This window comes from Ambystoma mexicanum, chromosome 5p, assembly GCF_040938575.1.
Source record: "Ambystoma mexicanum isolate Mex_15411 chromosome 5p, UKY_AmexF1_1, whole genome shotgun sequence".
Classification (NCBI taxonomy): Eukaryota; Metazoa; Chordata; class Amphibia; order Caudata; family Ambystomatidae; genus Ambystoma; species Ambystoma mexicanum.
The window spans coordinates 692,163,432-692,176,497 of record NC_090930.1 but is presented as its reverse complement, the minus strand read 5'-3'; the positions used below and the strand labels follow the sequence as shown (position 1 = coordinate 692,176,497).

At 44.3% G+C, this 13,066-nt stretch overlaps 1 long non-coding RNA gene across 2 annotated transcripts in view; it reads right to left on the bottom strand.

The window, feature by feature from the left end:
* Positions 1-13,066, bottom strand: part of LOC138481140 (uncharacterized) — a 535,683-nt gene that overhangs the window by 86,239 nt on the left and 436,378 nt on the right. For both annotated transcript variants that reach the window (XR_011274199.1, XR_011274200.1), the window contains exon 2: positions 2,023-2,119. This is a non-coding gene — a long non-coding RNA (uncharacterized lncRNA). The remainder of the gene's footprint in view (positions 1-2,022; positions 2,120-13,066) is intronic.

The window sequence follows — 13,066 nt, the reverse complement described above, 5'->3', positions numbered from 1 at the left end:
GTCGTACCGGGAGTTGCACTTGGCTTTGGGCTTCAAGCGGATCCTCATGACAGGGGCAAGAACATCAAGAGTATCTGAGATAGCAGAGTGGAGCAACGAGAGGGCTGTGTCAGGGTGTGAGTCCGCCAAAAGGGTAAGGGGGTGAGAAAGTGGTGGCGAAAGCCTCAACTGACACACGCTTCATGAGTCATTTAACAGAGAAAGTAGGTGGCAGCGCTGGAGTTCGCTTGACGTGAGGGATAGAGAGAGTAGGCTGGGAGAAAAGTAGAAAGTGATCACTCCAGGAGAGAGGAGTGGTGAGAGAAGGGGAAGGTCTTTAGAGATCAGAACATCCAGAGTATGCCCTGCAGAGTGAGTCGGGCCAGAGGGGAGGATAGAGAGTGAGAGAGAGTTGCAGAGGTTGCAAAAGTGTCCAGAGGAAGGACAGGAAGCATCCAGGTGGATGTTAAAGTCTCAAAGAAGGAGGAGTTGAGTGGTCAAGACCAGGAGGGAAGTGGGAGGTCCGCCCACTCAGAGAGGAAGGATCATTGATGAGAGTTTAGAACATGGGAAAAATGTGCCATTACAGTACTGCAATAGTGTACATACACGCTACACCATAAAAGGTAATTTTCCCCCTCCTCATATGCTCCCAAAACCATGACCACGAACATTAGTAATTGTGTGGAGCTGATGGTAGGCTGTTTTCCATAATTCAAAGCCCTGTTTCTAAACGTGTCCCTTAGCATAAGATATGTTTTATTTTCTCCCGTCATGGAAAATGACTTCAAGCAAATGACCTACTATGCACACATACAGTATGCACACATACAGTACTGTCTGCCATTTTAGAACACATGACATGGATATTTTGAATCAGGAAGGGAGATATTGTTTGTAATGCAAAGCAATGCCTGACAAATGTTGCAGGTTTTCAGTTTCCAAACTATAGCTTGTTGACCATGGTATATTATCCTGTTTATTACTTCAATCATGTGAATTGAGAAGCAAGAAATTTCAGATGCAAATATTTCTCCATTTTCCCAAAAAAGAGTATCAGTGAAGTAGCTGAATGAATAGTAGAGCAAAGTGAAAAGAATTGTTTATTTTCAAAAAATATGCAAGACAGTTGATTTCTCGTTTATGCTTAAGTACAGCCCTCCATCCCTAGAGAACACCTTACAGCACTTACTCGTTTTAATGTTTGATTATCTTCTTCTGTGGAAGCAATCTCCCCCTGGTGTGGTAATGGAAAGAAGCCAGTGAGAAAGACACACTGGGAGTTAATAGGCATTGCTAAATTACTTTAGTTTGTACCCAGTACCAAAGAGATTATTCAACTTGGCCCTCATCATGCATGTTCATTTTAGGCTTTATGCAGTTTTTAAAAACTGAGAGTAGAGAAGGGTTAAGCAACTCATAAGAAGCAATGCTCAATGCAGAATGTCCCCTTTAACGTGTGATGGGTCAGAAAGAAGGTATAGCAAAGCACCACTATGTTAACATCAGCAACAGGGAAAAGAAAATGAAAAGAACACTATTTCTTCCATTTCTAGAAACACATGAAGTGGGCCGCAGAGCTGTAGGGCCTTAAAATAGGAAGAGATAAGAGAGCAAATGGGGAACAAGCAGGGCGAATGGAAGCTAGGACTCCAGGATGGGCAACTGATGATCTACAGCTGAGCTAGTGTGAGGGACCATGCCATGACTGCATGACACTTAGTGTGGTCAATGTCCTGTGGGTCTGCTTGGCCCATGGTGATGAGGCCCCCATGCTCCAGGTAATGGTCAGTAGAGGAGGCTATGGAGACAAAGGATTTTTAGAGAGAGACAAAATAAAAACTGGGAGGACCTACATGACCCAGTCTCCTGCCGGCGTGCACTGCATCCCTTTCTGTCCAAATCCTGCGAGATTTCTGAAGTATGGTGACATTATCACAGGATTTCAGCAACAGCTGCCATTATGGGTGGGCGGCTATGAATAGCTACACCCAGTTCTCACTCCTTCCTTAACATGCCGCCCGCTCCTATGTGAACACTTACCTTTGAAGCTCCTGTTCATAATTCTTTGGTTCATCTGCATTAAATCTACATCCATGCTGTTCCCGCTCCTCCACCTTTGAACATTGTACTCTCAAACCTTTTAAAAAGAAGAAATAGTAACAATGAGTATGTATTATTCAGAATTAGAATCTGTTGAAGGACATTGCCATTACTAGCAGATTTGATGCTGGACACATTTGAATTTGTGTTCAGCCTGACACTGAAGACATTGGAGCTTGGAACAAGTCTGATTCTAGAGAACATTCTCTATTTTACTAAAACTGATACGCTGGATGTAGAAACCTGGAATACTGTTAAAGGGATAGGGATTATTGATTTCTAAGGTCTCTCATTCTTCTGTGAAGCAACGGAAGGGCAACTCTAGATACAGATTCTTCTGTTAAGCACAGAAACTCAACTTGGGGAACGTAGTATAACAGAAGGTAGTAAGTGTTGTCTCTTTTCAGGAAACCCTTCACTGGGAAAGATCCTTGAGAAACAGAGTACAGACTAGAGGTAACTCATCACCATTCAGACCCCTTCCCCCTCAAGAGTTCTGCTACCCTGTACTACAAACAGGGAGTGTAACGAAATTCCGGTGGGGACTCAAGGTTCTCAAGAGTGTTCTCATGGAAGCCTCTGGTAGGTGGTACATAATGCTAAATCAATGAATTTCTTCTGCCTGAGCACCATGAAAACCTCATATACAGTACATGATTGTGGGGTACTAGTAAGGGCCTTAAGTTCACAAGTGGAAGCTAGTCATGTGGAAGTAAACGTGCTTAGACAAGAAGTTGTAGCTGCATGTACTGAGTCATCTACTTAGCCATCCTGGTTGCTGCCTTCCTAGCTCACCTTTGCCAAACCAAGGTACTCCTAGAACCATCCGCAAAGTTGTGGGGGGGTACGTCCCAACACGTTATCCATTTTGGCTGAGGAAGTGGATGGAGATCCTCAAAGGCGAATAATGATTAAGAGGTACACTGCAAGCAAAGGGGTGCAGCCCAAAATGTAACACTGAGAAGTCGAGATTTACTAATGAGGTCAGTAATAAAGTATTCTAGTTACTAACAGGTAGATGTGATCCAAGTTGCTAGTTCACACCTAAAGAGAAATGAAACAGGGAAACAACCATATTGCATTCTGATAGACTGGTAGAAAGGTATCAAGCTGCAAGAGAAATGTATGAGAAGTGAAGCAATCCGTTCATGTTGCAAGATGGCTGAAGTGTTGCAAGATTCCAGCCAATACTTTATAGAAGGACACAAGACCTCCATGTTGCATGCTGGTAGAAATGTGCAAAGTTGCCAGCACAAAGACTCAGAAAAATGTTAGAATTCATGTTTCCCTCTGGTGGCAGTGTTTTAGGTTGCCAGGTCAGCTGTAAGAAATGTGAAATAACTATTGCAAGTTGTCAGATGTGTTTCAGAGACTTGAAACAGGTCATTGATGGTGAATGCTGGTCGAGGTAATTCAAGTTACTCAGGCAAGTCTAAGTGTATATAAACCAGTTATTTGTGCTGCATGTTCACATCAATTATTTACATACAGAACACACGCCAAGAATCTTGAAACCATTAATGTATGTGTTGCATGTTGATCGAAGTGAATCAATCTGCCAGTCCACTTTCAAAAGAAGTGTAATATGTTATTAATGATGCATGATGGTAGAGATGTTTCAAGTTGCCAGCCCAGGACACAGAAACATGAAGCAGGCCACTCATGTTACAGTAAGTTGCCAGCCCATGTTTAAGTGTAGAGAATCAAGTCATGCATGTGTCATCCGCGTAAAATGGAGACACTTTGGGTTTTACACTGTACAAAGTGTCCAAGAATTCAGGTTCACAGGGAATCTATGTCCTGTTTTATTCCATGTAGAAGGCCAGCTTTGCTGACTTAGGTAAGGCTTAAGGGCTCCTGCACTCCCCTTCTTTCTCCCAGACTTGTACTTAAGGGTTTCCCAGATCGTTATTCCCCTCCCAGTCTAGTGGCTGGTTTCCCTGCAACGTTCTTTTCTCTGTGAATCTCAGAACTAATGGTGTGTGCTACAATACTGCATTAGATCCTGTTGGGGCAGGGTTGCCACCTTGTCTCTGGTCTGTGGCAACAGCTGCAGTGGCAGAGCAGAGCTCTGAAAGCATAGTTTTAGGGCCTCCCCTCATTGTTGCAGTGCTACATGTGGCAACTGCACTCTTGCTTAAAGCAAAGATACCACATGTACCTGCTTCCAGACTCACTAAATATGAGCACATTCATAAAATCTATACAATGTGACCCTTGCAGAAGGCACAGTGTTAAATCCAGCCTCATTAGTTGCATGCCTCCAGAGGGGAAGCTCCTTGAATGTCTCTTAACCACAGCAGCCCTCACTAGACCAGGCAAGGATTTATTAGAAATCCCATAGCCAAATGCAGACTCAGAGTATTGTGTGGACCAGTCTTGCTTGAGGGAAGGAAAGGGAAGGTTAAAATAATGATACATGCAGGGTGTACAGCACTTGAAGTTTTTGGAAGGGTATCTCCCAGCTATATTTTCAGAACAAATAGTCGAGTGTGTTATGTTAACACAAGCATGAACAATAGCAATGGTAAGGAGGGTGCCTATTGTTACTGATGCTGCAGAAAGAAAAAAAGGTTTCTTAACATCTGCAGGGGCTCTGATTAAGAACACACAATATGCAAATGCGCTTCCAGGGTCAATAATAAGAATGTGCGTAAGGGAAGTGCTCAGCACACCGAGCCTCAAGAGATGGCAGCCGAAGAAATGCCCTTGCAGTCCAAGGTACAAGGGAGGCTACCCTTTCTTCTGTTCCCAGGGCATAGCAAATCATTCCACAAAGACAAGTCTGTCTATTGGTCCACCTCATTCCACGCTTGATGAGTTAGCAGAAATGCAATGATGCCCTCGAGAAATTGAGAAAAATGTATGTAATAGACGGGGTGCTCTTTTCACAGTGATAAGCTCTGCTGATCACTAGAAGGCCATCGAGTTGTTGCCAAAGCACGTTTGCCTTATTTCATACACTTGCTCCACTGTGCAAAGGGGGGAATGGTGGACAAGCTACAGAAAGAATGGTGCACTCCAGGCTTTTCACAACTGGAAGAGCAGTTGTGTCACCAGTGTTTGGTCTGCCACCAACAGTACACAGCAGAAGTGTAAACCTGCAGTGGGTGCACGCTCAGCCACATGGACTACCTTCACTTGATTACAGTGTGATTTCATTCAGCGGCCAAAGAAGAATATGTACTTGCTGTGATTGCAAAATGGAATGAGGTAAACCTGACCCATAAAGCCAAACCATAGGATGTGGTAAAGGCTCTGACAAGTGATTCTATCCCTCATTTCTGAGTGTCAATAACATAGACAAAGGACCACACTTCACAGGGAAATTAATATTCGAGCTCTGTAAGTTACTGAACATTCAGCCAAACATGATGAGCGTGTGAAGGACTGCAAATAATGTTTTACAGTATTGAGCCTAAAAGAAATTCTCTCTGGCAGAGTAATGCATTTACCAGAGTCTCTGCCACTACCTTTCAACTGAGTCAATGGCCAGCTGATGGATGGAGCTGTTTTACAGTCCTGCCAATAACTGGTCATGGCTGTAAAATGCATTTATCGGCAGATACGGAAAGCAGTTCAAGAGAGCCAGCAGTACCATGCCACACTTTCCAACCTGTGAGTTGGGTTTATGTGGAAACCCATCATAAGAAGGATTTCCTATCGGCACAGTGGTTAGGCCCTTTGAATTCTGCTGGTAACAGGTGCACTGCAGAGATGTCCAAGCCGGGTGCCATGCCAGCTTGGGTTGGCCAGCAATTGCACTGTTCGAGACATTAGCCCTCATTACGACCCAGGTGTTGGACCATGGTGCTAATTGCACCATGGTCAAAGCTGGTAACTTACCGACTCCGCCATGGCGGAATGGAGAATTACCGCCCCATTCCGAGGTTGGCGGGGCAGTAATTCCCCATGCTGCCATGGCCCTTCTCCATTCCCATTTTTGCCCCATAGGGCTCAATAGGAATGGGGAAGGCGCTAAGTACGGTGCCGCAAATTGCCGCAAGCTAAAAGCAGGCGTTAAAGTGCCACCCACAGAGGGACCTCGTAATCAGGCGTTAAGGGTTTAATGGCACCGCCACCTTTTACGGCGTTGTTAACCCCTTAACGCCTGGGTTGTAATGAGGCCATTATGTGATCCTGTTGTGGACTGCGCTGTTTCATGGGAAAGGTATTTGTCTATTACACTTAGGTGAAAGTTTCTTAGCCAGGCATTTTCTTCCCAAGACGCTGATAATGGCAAAGGAGTGCACATGACTTAACTACTACAGAAATTGGAACGTGGCCTTAGTTGGAAAAAAGAAGAAACGCTGTTTGGGAGAGACGGAATTGAGAAAGAATATCATGAGATATTACACACTATTTAGGGTTTTATTCCAATTACAATTGAGAGCACCTTTGGGCAGGTAGCATCCACTTGCAGGATTTTGCTGCAGCTAATGTCTAGGGGTGATACGTTCTCACGAAAACAGCACCTGGCTCACAGTGGGTTATAAAGAAAAGTGCATTGAATCCTAAAAAAAGAGAAAAGAGACACAAAAAGTGGTACCAAAATGTAATGCTGCCCACACACCTATGTAAAGAATTAATTTAAAACCCTATGTTTCAACTCATCTGCATAGTCTGGATCGAGGCAAGCTACGTCTGCAAGCAATGTCATTTACAACCAATGGCAACTTGACAACAGTAAAGTAGGGGTGAGCAGCAAATCAAATTAAGAATAATGATCAGCCCGGCTTTTTGTGTACCTAATGAAGACAATGGGCCTCATTACGACCCAGGCGGAAAAACATGGTGCTAATAGCACCATGGTCCATGCCGGTAACTTACCAACTCCGTCATGGAGAAAGGGGGAATTACCACCCCATTACAAGGTTGGTGAGGCGGTAATTCCCCCTTCCTCCATGGCCCTTCCCCATTCCCATTTTTGCCCCATAAGGCTCAATGGGAATGGGGAAGGCGCTAAGTATGGTACCGCAAATTGCGGTACCGTACTTAGCACCAAGGTCCCTTTGCAGGTCCCTACTTTAACGGCTGGTGTAGACCAGCCGTTAAGGTCGGGTCCCGCAAAGGGACCTCATAATCAGGCGCTAATGGGTTAAAGGCGCCGCAGCCTTTTTTTACGGCGCTGTTAACCCATTAACGCCAGGGTTGTAATGAGGCCCAATGTCTAATGAGGTCAAGGGTGGAATTTAGTAAATATATTAATTCACCAAGGTTACTGCACATTAGGGACTGTATTTTGGTTAAGGGTTGTTTAGACAGAAGTACGGTTAGTCTGTATGATGGAACGATTGAATCAATTTGTTGCACAAACCCCACTTACAAGCACTCTGCTACCCGGGAATTTCTTAGTATGAGGGACGCCCTGTGGTATGATGCCGAGTGTAGGGTGATGAAATCGGGGCTGTATTTATTGAACATGGAGAAGTCAAAGAACTGGGATACACTGATAAACCTTAAGAGAGAAAATAATAAACCGTTAAAACTGAAAAAAGTGTACACATTGTGAAACAGTGGGATTTATTAGAACAGGCAGGAATTACAAATAATAGTAAAGCCTTCTAGAAGATGGTACCTAGCGGCTTTGAGGCCCTGGGGGCAATTGAAGCGGGACCAATATCGGCAGATAAATGGAGATCCCACTTCCAGAGATTGTTTCAGGAAGAGAATATCAGTATAACTCAAGTAGAGACTTGGCCCGCATGAGGTACCATTCGAATTTAGTATTTAGGAAATTGCTGCAATAATCAACATTTTACCAGGGGGGAAAGCAGCAGGCCCTGATGGAGTTCACGCAGATATTATCAAGGAATTTTCTCAGTGGTGGGCTCCGGTTCTACATAAAAATATGCATTCTGTGTCTTTATTTGGAGCATTGCCCCGTACATGGTCAATGAGCATTGTAGTACCAGTCTTTAGGGAGGACCACTCTGACCCTAATTGTTATAGGCCCATTTCCCTGATTGATATCCTTGCCAAAATATTTGCAAAGTGTCTTCTCAAAAGAGCAGAGGAATGGGCAGCCTCTAAGAAACTATTTAACCCCCTGCAGGCAAGATTTCTAGCAGGCTACTCAACTAAAGATCATTGCCTGGTGCTCTCAAACTTGATAAATAAATATTGTACTTGAGAGGGGAGAAACTTTATGTGGCTTTTCAATACATAGATAAGGCATGTGATTCTATCCCTAGGCATAAGCTATGGGGAAAAATAACAGCTTTGTCAATGCCGGCTGGCCTTTTAAATCTTTTACAACTTTGTAAAAACGATACATCTGCCTCGGTACGTGTCTCATGGAATGGGTCATTGTCAAAATCCTTCCTCACTGACATTGGTGTGAAGCAGGGATGTCCATTGCCCCCCAAACTATTTATTTTATATTTGTCTTATTTTAATTTAACATCTCTGGGAAAAGGAGTGAATGTCCCGACTTTGAATGGTGTTAACTTGGGATTTTAACGCATGCGAATCATACTGCATTGTTGGATTTAACCCTGAGAGGACTACAGTGGAGCCTCCGGCATGCTGAGGCATATTTCTCCACCCACAGATTGAAATTGAATAGAGGAAAGACACAAATGTTGGTCTCTGGCAAAGGAAAAGTGGAATCTAAATGGTCTGTTGGAGCAGAAGCTATTGATGCTGTAAAATCATACTGGTACATTGGCGAATTGTTCACAAAGAATGGGCAATGGGAAAGACGTGCTGAAGCCATTCCAGAGAAGGCCGCAGCTGGGATGGGTGGCCTTCTCAGATTGTATCATATGTATGGTGTACACATGCTTCACAAGTGCCTTGGTGTATATAAGTCCAAAGTCTGCCTCTCCATGACCTATGGGAGTGAAATTTTGGGTTTTACTAACTGTAATGTACTGGAGAATCTCCAGAATAGAACAATGGAAAAATGTGTGGGCCTCCCGTAAGGCATACCAACCAACTAGTGCCTTGCGGATGGAATTGGGAATACTGACAATTGGGGTTAAGGCCTAGATATGGTTTACCTCCTATTTTATAAAGGTTGGGGGGGGCAATCACTAAACCAAAACATAAAGAGGGTAGTTGGGGAAATTGTAATATCCCTGGTATTTTCGAAATTTCAATGGTATAATGAAGGCACTAAGATAATGACAAGATGGCATATTCCTTTTAAAGAATGCCTGTCTCATTACACGTTAACCAACATTGTAAATATGTTAAAAAAGGAAGCAAAGAGGTGGGTCTTTGAGAGGAGTGGCATGTTCACTACCTTCACTTGCTTTCTTTACAGTCTCTGCATAGGGCCACGTACAAGGCTCATCATAATGACAAGGCTGAATTTGTTACCTGTGAATGACAGGAAGAGGTGGGACTCAATTGAAAGGACGAGGAACTGTTTTTGTAAGCAGAATTGAGTTGAGGATTTGGGCCACTTCTTATTGCTATGTCCATGGTATTTAGATGTTCACAAATAGTTTTTAAATCATTTTTTTAAAACCCTGGATATTAGATATTACTGTGATGCAATTTTGTATGGAGAATAATGGCGAGGTCTTTTTTATATTCCTATGTTTTTAATGCACTAAATAGGAGAGCACTCATTTTAAACACAGTGGGCCTCATTACGACCCTGGCGGAGATCGTAGTGCAATATGCACCATGGAGCACGGCGGAAAGCTGCCAATACCGCCATGGGGGTTGGCGGATTTACCGCCCCATTCCGACCTTGGCGGGGCGGTAAATCCCCAATCCCCATTTTACCCTTCCCCATTCCCATTTTTGCCCCATAGGGTATAATGGGAGTGGGGAAGGCGTTAATTACGCCACCGTAAAATACGGTGGCGTAATTAACAACAAGGTCCCGTAGCGCCATGGATTTCTCCGCCCGGAAAAACCAGGCAGAAAACGGCTCCATGGCGCTACGGGAACTCGTAGTAGGGCAGAAGGGTCCGCCGCGAATACCGCTGGCGTAAACCCACTCCGCCAGGGTCGTAATGAGGCCCAGTGTAAATTATGATAAATGCAATTTGAAGATGTTTTTAATTTGTTTTATGTTTCTGTTTAATGGAGAAATCCAAATTAAATAAAGATAAGACAATGGATCTCATTACTAGTTTGCCGGTCTGGGAACTACGGTGAGCTTGCCGGTGCGGACTGGCAAACTACGAGTTGTGCTCGCGGATGCCTTTCTGCCCGCCAGGTCGGATGTGGCAGGCAGAAAGGCACCTGCGAGCACAGCATGTCCGATGCACCGGCACCGTTATAAACGGTGTCGGTGTATCCGACCTCCACGTTCCCATTCAGCCCTATGGGGCCGAATGGGAATGGGGAGCATCTTTTTTCTGCCACCCGCAAATGGGCAATTACCGGGACCGGTAGGGCCGTAATGACCCGGTAATTGGCCCAAAGAATTACAAGTTTGCCGGTCCGGGAAACACAGTACCGGTAAGCGTCCGTAGTTCCCGGACTGGCAAACTACGAGTTGTGCTCGCGGGTGCCTTTCTGCCCACCAGATCGGACCTGGCGGGAAGAGAGGCACCCACGAGCACAGCATGTCGGATGCAACGGCACCATTTATAACAGTGCCGGTGCATCCAACCTCCCCATTCCCATTGAGCCCTACGCGGCTCAATGGGAATGGGGAGCATTCTGTTCCGGCGCCCATGAATGAGCAATTACCGGGTCCAGCAGGGCCATAATGACCCGGTAATTGCTCATTCGCGGGCACCAGCCATTTTTGGAAGTTTGGCGACAGCCTGCCGGTTTTACCGGCAAGGCTACCGCCAAACTTCTAATGAGGCCCAATGTCCCAGATGGCAGGTGTTTTTCATTCACATTCAAAATTCATACTGAACTGATTCATGAGGAATTATGAAATACATTGCCTGGACAGATTGAGTATTCAATCAACCCCCCTAGGGCCAACCTTTTAGGAGAAGATGTTATGGTGTTGAAAATTTGAGTTAATAAATAAATTAAGACATACATAAATAAATAAATAAAGATTTTATTGGTGTGGAGCAGGAATACATTCTCTTTTCAGGATAACTCTCACAATATAAATATATATGTTGCAAATCTGTCAGTGCCCATATGACACACATGCCATCCATTTTCTCTTAGTATTTAGCAGACTATTGTTAGGTCCCTTCCATTTTTGGCTTGGCCTACACTTGCAGACACTCGGGACGGGTTCACGTATGGAATGTGGACTACAGGTCGTGCCCAGCTGAGGTAACTGGACAAGGACAGTAGTCTGCATACAGCGGCCACAAGCCAATTTGATCTGGTAAAGACAATAAGGTTCTCATAACCAACCAGAAGTCGCCGTCTGGGTGGACGTTCCAAGCCCCTCGGACAAGATCGGCAGACTGGATATTGTCAACTTACATTGCGACCGAATATTAAAATAGTAGAAGGACTTTATGGGGATGAATGAAATCCATTGTTTTGGCAGGAGGCATGACAAATGGGCCGTAAGTCTTAGTTGTAGTTATCACAATCTTTCTCGGGTTGGGTGAGTAGTGCTCTTTAAGGGTCAGGTGTCTGTTGCATCAGTCAGGTCAGTAGCCTGGGGATCTGGTAGGTGCAGGCTACTGGTTTCGTTGCCTTGATAACCAATGAATAAACAATGCGGTTGTTTGTCATTATCCCTTTTGATGTGTAGCCTGTTTTGTCCAACTGTGGTAAAGCCTCATGTAGCGTGGTACAAAAATAAAAAAAATGGAACAGTTGAAGCGAAAAGTGTGATTTAGAATACCACGCTTGGCTCAATGCACATCGGCTTGCCAATATTCAACTTTCAAGTGACTTTCATTTACCAAATTAACAAAGAGTTCAAATTGTTCAATAGGAGCAGCAATATGTTTGGCACAGCAAATGCACACGCTGATAGGGAAGCAACCTATGAGAACACATCTCTTTTGGGGTCAACTCAATTGCCTCAGCTAGGAACAACTACTGGAGAGCAGTCCATGATGAAAGATTAGGAGGGCTAGGAAATGTTCCAACAAACAAGGAGGAAGGGGGAACAAATGTGTATAGTGCTCACTCAAACTGGCCCCCTGGCTTAGGTAAACCTATATACAATATACATCAGGTTTGGTGACCAGTGTATTGTCACATGTGAGACATCTACCTCCCACTGCAATAGGCCACAGTGGAGAGTTACAACAACCTTAAATGTTATTTGCTGAATCAGTTTAGACAGCAGACTTACCACTATACCATACACAATGGCCCAAGTATTAGCATATACATTTTATTTTTGCAATTAACAATAATTAAAAGTCACTGGTTAACAGGACCGAGCACCTTCAAACGTTATGACAAATTACGATAAAAGTTGCAAAAACAGAAAAAACACAAGAAAAAGCACACAGGGATAGAAAGTGTAAATAAACCAAAACATCTATGGGCTGATTCATGGAATTTTAGCGCCGAAAAACAGGGATTTTTTGCGCCATTCTACCCGCAAATCCCCATTTGTTAAACAGGGATTGCGGGTAGAATGGCGCACAAAACTCTGTTTTTTGGTGCAAATAATTCCATGAATCAGCCCCCTAAGGTTTAAAAACAAAAGAAGATAAAATAATCACTATTTAGGTTCAGAATTAAATAAATGGAGTTGACCGATTTTGAACTATACAGTACTCAGTTCAACACTAAGGGCCTCATTACACGGAAGGCGGTAATGGTTAACGGCCACCGTTAATGGTAACGGTGACCGTTAACCATTACCGCCTTACTACGAGGTCCCTTAGCGGGTTGGTGCTTTAACGCCTGCTTTTTGCAGGCGTTAAAAACCAACCCGCTAAGGGACCTCGGAGCTAATTACGGCACCGCAAAATTGCGGTGCCGTAATTAGCGCCTTCCCCATTCCCATAGAGCCCTATGGGGCAGAAATGGGAATGGGGAAGGGCAATGGCGGAAGGGGGATTTACCGCCCCTCCAACCTTGGAATGGGGCGGTAAATCCCCTTTCCGCCAAGGCGGTGCCGGTATTT